The 6,977-nt window shown below is 34.4% G+C and overlaps 1 long non-coding RNA gene across 1 annotated transcript; it reads left to right on the forward strand.

The window, feature by feature from the left end:
• The first annotated feature begins 5,931 nt into the window (after positions 1–5,931).
• On the forward strand, positions 5,932–6,768 carry LOC125244553. Its single transcript, XR_007179327.1, has 3 exons — positions 5,932–6,061; positions 6,175–6,309; positions 6,416–6,768. It is a non-coding gene; the product is annotated as an uncharacterized LOC125244553 (long non-coding RNA).
• The last annotated feature ends 209 nt before the right edge of the window (positions 6,769–6,977 follow it).

The raw sequence follows: 6,977 nt of genomic DNA on the forward strand, positions 1-6,977 counted from the left end.
GGCATAGTTGAATAACAAGAGTTCAGTACATGGAAAAGACATACAGTGAGTCTCAAACTCCATTGTTTCCTCCTTCTTATATAAATCTCATTTGTTTAAAAGACCTCCGAAGAACAGGCGAATCTCAACATAACACCGACTGTTACGTAACAGTCGGGATCATTAATATGTATGACCCCAATATTTGCATAATGCCAGCACATTCAACGCATTAGACAAGGAAAGGCAGTATTAACGGCTGGATCTGTGCACAGACAAGGTAAGCAAGCAAGAACAACAGTGAAAAATGGCAGATGGAGTAATAATAACTGACATGATCCATGATATCATGATATTTTTAGTGATATTTGTAAACTGTCTGTCTAAATGTTTCGTTAGCATGTTGCTAATGTACTGTTAAATGTGGTTAAAGTTACCATCGTTTCTTACTGTATTCACGGAGACGAGAGTCGTTGCAATTTTCATTTTTAAACACGTGCAGTCTGTATAATTCATAAACACAACGTCCTCAGTCACAAAGCAGCAATTTCCACACACGTCTTAACTGTATCATGAGGTGAAGGTAGACTCAGATATGACTAAATAAAACAATTATAATAAAATAATAATACACTTGCAACTTACTTAGAGCTTAAAATGAGTCTAAAATGCAAAATAATAGTTAAAAATAGTTTAAAAAGTTGCAATTTCTGTACAGTAGCCTATAAACAGCTCATGAAAATGAAAATATTAAATTCAATAATAAATGTTAAAAATATTTGTTAAATGCCATTTTATTTATCTTATATCATATTTATGTTGTTTTAAATTTGTAATGTGATTTTTCAAAATAGTGTAATACTTTTTTTAGTTAGGCCTGGTTAATAGTGTAATAATTTTTTGGTGAATTGTATTAAAACCAGACCAAAAATCCTAATAATAAAATTAAATTAATTAATGTAATGATATTGGGAACCCATATTTACCTTTTAAGTTATCTGTACTTAAACATTTAAGTTAATTCAATGAAAAGACCACATTAGGTCAACTCAATTAAATTGAGTTGTCGATTACCCCACTAAATTGAACTGAGGGAATCACTTTCCTTACTTATTAGGGTTTACAGTGAACAATTAAAAAAACAAAAACATTCAAAAATGTATTGTCCCTGTATTTTATTAATAGTTAATAACAAATGAGATTTCGGTGATATTTTGATGTGATATTTTGACCACTCAAATAGGAAATGTCCCAGGTTTCCATTTCAGAAATCTGCTCACCTTAGCATGTATGTGAAAGAAAAAAAACAAAACAAGCAATTTTGTGGTGGGAACTAATAATTTTAAAGTTGAGGCAGTAATGGATATTTTGTTCATATGTGCATTTTCTGTGCATATTTTGTGTATATGTATTGTACTTTATATGTGTTTTTCGTGCCAACAATGTTAATAAAATGATCAAATGCATTCAGTGGCGCTCATAATTTCTCTTATTTTCACCGTGAAAAAAATTTGGCTAGTGGAAATTCTGATTGGCTGGTAAACTTTAGAAAGTTACCAGCCACATTGGCTGGTGATCAAAAAAGTTAATTTAGAACCCTGGTTAGGAATGGATAAATATTTTGGTGAGGCTCTGCCCCACCTGCCTATACAGAGCCGCAGCTGCTACAGAAACTGAAAGTAAAAAATGACTGAGCTTTTGGCATCTATCTCTGCATTAAAGGCGCATATTCTCTTTTTTAAATGAGGTTATGCGGTTACGCGATTCAGTTGTAAGTAAACAGATACGAAAAAAATCTGATGTGTTACATCATATTACATCCGTGATTTAGGTCATAATGAGCATGCTGCTGTATATGTCATAAATGGTAATCAAACAACAAAAGACAAAGAGGGAATCACTGCTCTTGACTAAACTCTTGTAGCATTAATAATATATTTATTTGTAATTAATACACTTAAGGCTATGCAGTAATTATTTACATTTGGTTAATGTTAATCTGTACACTGTAATGCATCAGTAATCATTTTATAATCAAATTGTTACCCTCTGAATTGAATTGAAATCAAATCCAGGCCAGTGAAGATTCACACCTTGTCTATTTATAAATATCACCTTAAAAAAAGAGTGCTGTTGTCATACAGTTGAATCTCCATGGCTGTGATTTGGCCGTAGGCCTTAATTTTAGTTAAGATTTGTAAAAAATGTAAATGAACTTACCAGCCTGATACAAAGATTCTAAGGCGGTGTAATAATGTCAGTGAGTACCTGCAAAAAGTTGAAATGGACCTGTCACAAGCACATGAGCTCATTACATCACTGAGAGACTTCATCTCTGGCCTTCGTGATCAGTTTGACATGTTTGAGGGGAGAGCAAAAGAACTGTCACAAAGTGTCAAACATAACTACAAGGCAGACACACAGAGAACCAGACGACGCAAAAAAACAAGCAGACGAGTCATTGAGCCCAGATTGTGAGATTGCAATGTCAGGCAGACATAAATTTGTTGTCAATGTTTTTAATGTTATCATTGATAAACTTGTTGCAGAGGTAAGCAAGAGATGTGAGTCCTACAAAGGACTGGACAACATGTTTGGATTTTTAAACAAGATTACTGAACTCTCGCCACAACAAATTCGCTCATCTGCCGCACTGCTTCATAATAAATACAGTTACAAGAAGATTAACTTGATGAATTGGAACATTTTAAGGAGTACATTAAGAATATGGATGTTTACAGAAGTAGTAATACCCTGGTGCTTGTGTCAAAATGATTGATGATGACCTCTGTGACCCCTGTGACCCCTGGGGGCCACCCACGTCGTTCCCTTCCCCCACGGACCACCCACGAAGTTTTCCCATCCCCCACCCATGTTTGACCGTAGTATCACCCCAATGACCTTTGACATGGTTGGTGATCCTCCGGGGATCGAAATGACCTTTGTCCGCATATTTCGAATAGCGATGTTGACCTGTGAACTGTCAGGATGTCTTCTGGGTGATCAAATGGCAGACGGATGATTTTAAAGGGTCGAGGGTGATTTTTTAAGTCTGACAGGCCATATTTGAGGGTGTGATGGCATCCGCATTCCGGCTTGCTCTGGGTCATTTTATGACGCTCTCATCTCTCTCTGCCTGTGCAGACGATAAGCAACACGAGCCTAGAAACAGTCGGGCCAAAAGAATAAACATTTTATGAAATACATTACACACATTCAGTCGTTCTGTTCTTTTAAGGAACTTGGTGATAAAATTGTAATACACTGAATTACAAACAGTTACTAAATTTACTGAGACCAGTTAATTATAGTTTAGCTAAATGAAAAATGCTTATTGATTTAATGATAAAATGTTAAAAATATTAAACACCCAAAATGCTGTTGTAATGACCGGTTGAGTTACAAGATTTAAAATGGGGACCAGATTTTACATCGTGAGTTTGCTAGTGGTTAAAAGAATGAGACATAAAACAGTAATAAGTTTAAATAAGAATTGTGTATTTACAATACTCACAGGAAACTTTAAAAATATCACAATAAAGCCAGGAAAAGTTTTCCTCGTGCAATGATGTTTGTATGAAATTGGTTTAATGCTAATGAAATATAAAACACACAAAAAAGAGGTTCATCAAGTACTTGAATATTCATTTTAATTTTGTCAAAGCATAAGATGTGGACATGTTTTTATGGAGACTTTCCATTGACATGTCTATTTTTCTATCATTTATCCCTAATTTATCCCTAGTTGAATACTAAAATGGTGTTTTGTGTATTTAGTATATTTCAAAAAGTTCATTGAATAACATTCACTTCTTTTAAAAAGTTTATAAATAAAATGTAAATAATTAAACTTCTAAAGCAGTATTAAACATTTATTTTTTAAAACAAACACATTTTTTCAGAGAGTAGGGGAAAAAGCAGTCCTTACTTTTTTATGATATCCTTAACGCAAATAGAAGAATCCAATGAAGTCTAAAAATCTCTCCCTCTGTCTAAGCAACCATGCTGTGAATCCTGAGAAAATACTGTTTTCTTAAAGCAGCGGGAGTTGGGGCAGAGTGCTGTTTACAGAGTCATCTCCCAGGAAAAAGTCTGGACGAATACAATTCCTACAAATGGATAATTGTCTCTTCAACATATATTTTTAAATACTTTATTCTAAGGACGTCCGATGCCTTTTGGATGCGTAAAACGCCTGTGAGTTAAGCATACACACACACACACACACACACACACACACACACGCACACCCACACACACACACACACACACACACACATACACATTTATTCGCGCACCCCCGCTATAAGATCGCTGTAACCCTCTGTAGGATGTGACAGATCATTCGGATGGTGTTTTATTCTATTTAAAATTATAAGCTAAATAAATCTTATAGTCTAATGTTGCCGTCTCACGTTCTTATAGTTTTTAGTCAAATTAAAATGTCCGTTAGCATTCTGAGACAACAACTCTTCTGCTCTTCTCACCCTTCTGCTGTGAAAAAACATCTGGTTTTTCAGATGCAATATATAGAGCTCTGGCGCCATCTTTTGGTCATTGATGAAAATGGTATTCTCTTTAGATTTCATATGGAGTACTAAAATTATTTAACTACAAAAAGAAAAAGATAATTATTTAACTACAAAAAGAAAAAGAAAAATGATTTCTGTATGATAAAACAAGAAGTATATTTTCTGTTTAAATCTTAGACTTTGATTTATGTTTAGTTCCTAGATCTTTTTAAAAACAGTTTCTAACCTAATAATTCAAGTGTGTGTATATATATATATATATATATATATATATAATTACACACGCACACGTACATCCTCTTATATATGCTTATATATGCTTGGGGCTTATGTTCGGTTGCTATTGGCTCACCAAGACGGCGTCATAACGCAGCGACCATGCTGACGTAATCGGTATGAGACAAATGTAGTTTTTAACTTGTAGCTTCTCATACGCGCTATACAACGGTTGATTTACACATGTGGAAAAAGTTTTTATTGCGCTGTTTAAATGGCTTTCACATACTGATGATTTTATTATTAAAAAGTTATAATGTATGAATGCTTCTGTTAAAGTATGCAACGGTTATGATGATGCATCTCTACACGTTGTCCACGTGATGGCGACAAAGAGCCGCTTTTGATGCAATGTTTATTGGAAATAAATTCTGTTTAATCAATGTTTTAATTTAGTGAGAATATGGTTTAATCTGAATTCAATATTACATATTTCACGTACTAATTTATACATTTTTCACTTAGTAAAAAGTTAAACATATTACTCTCCATTTAATTACATTATTTACTTGATTACTCTGTAGTGATGTTCCTACATTGTGCCACCAGATGCCGCCAAAGTGTCAATTTGATGCAATGATTCTGGTTTAATATGTTTTAATTGAGGAACGCACTGCTCTTTTGCTCTTTTAATGCTTAATTTAGTGGTTTATTCACTATATTCTGATTTATTGTTATTTGTAATGGCTCAATATGAATCTTATTATTTGTGTAAATTCATAACATGTTTTTTTAATATATTTAATAGGATCAAATGTTGAACAGGCTGCATTCACTGCCATAAATCTCTGTAAGTGCATATCTTATTTATTTATTTATTTATTTATTTATTGTCATTTATTCATACAAATTAAATTTACCAATTTGTTATTTGTTTAAAGTAACGGGAACCCCGGATGACGTACATGTCTCAGACGCTGGTAATTATTCTTTGTTTTCGTAATAATAATATTATAATGTTAATGTAAAATATTAATCATATTTATCTTTTATAGAAATTGCACTTCTAGTGACACAACCAGGGTTTATTGATCTGACGCAGGATTTTGAAGAACATGATCCTAGCACCGGCGATACTGATAGGATAACAGACGCCCTGCCTACTTACGCAGCAGCGCGATCTCCGGCTGAACAAATCAGTACTGCTGAACCGGTAGACCTCACGACAGATTCAGACGATGAGTCTGAGGTGTGTGTCAATGTTGCTCCCAAGAAACGGAAAAACATAGATGACTCTACACCGCACCAAATTCCTCAGGATAAACTAATTAATGGTAAGACTATTTTATAATTTTATAGAAATGTTTATAATTTATAGAATTTTTTACGATATTCAACGCATTACCTTTGATATAGAAAGTAGTTTTTTATTTATTATTTTATACAGATAGAGGAATCGGATGTGCTGAACAAATAATCGGCCTCACAACGGATTCTGACATAGAGTCTGACGTTTCCGTCGTTGAACCTCAGAGGAAGCGCAAAAACATAAGAAGATCTATTTCACACCAAACCCCACAAGGTAAGACTATCTTATTTTCAGATTTACAGTCATCAACGTATTCAACAGCATAATGATCATTAATGTGGTAAATCTGTTTTTAATGTTTTAAAAATTTTCTATACAGATAGACACATCAGGAGCGCTGATGATATTTTAACATGGACGGAATCACAGATCGTTGAATGGGATCGTTCGTCATGGACCAGTGATCGATACGACGAGGCTACAGTGAGAGCCAGACAGACACCGTATCCTTTTTACATTGCTACGAAGAAAGAAGACGAAGAAGAAGAAGAAGAAGAAGAAGAAGTGCGGGAGACAGAGGGCAGAAATGATGAGCAGTATGATGTTCGGACTCTGGATCGTGAAATCATTAAAAGATTAGATGATGAGGCCATAGCGAGACGTAACATCACAACTACCATTAATAGGCGTTTTGATGAACTTAATAGCAGATTGGATGACATTAATATCAAATTGGACAGTCACTTCAAAGAGAATCAAAACGCCTATTAATGGTAGTTGTGATGTTACGTCTCGCTATGGCCTCATCATCTAATCTTTTAATGAGTTCACGACATCAACCGTAAACATTCCAGAGCAATCTGTTTTTCAGAGTTGTTGTCTCAGAATGCTAACGGCAGTGGCGGAGCCAGGATTTTTTCATAGGGGTGGCCAGGCAGGGG

This window comes from Megalobrama amblycephala, linkage group LG14 (genome assembly GCF_018812025.1).
Source record: "Megalobrama amblycephala isolate DHTTF-2021 linkage group LG14, ASM1881202v1, whole genome shotgun sequence".
NCBI classification, from domain to species: Eukaryota; Metazoa; Chordata; class Actinopteri; order Cypriniformes; family Xenocyprididae; genus Megalobrama; species Megalobrama amblycephala.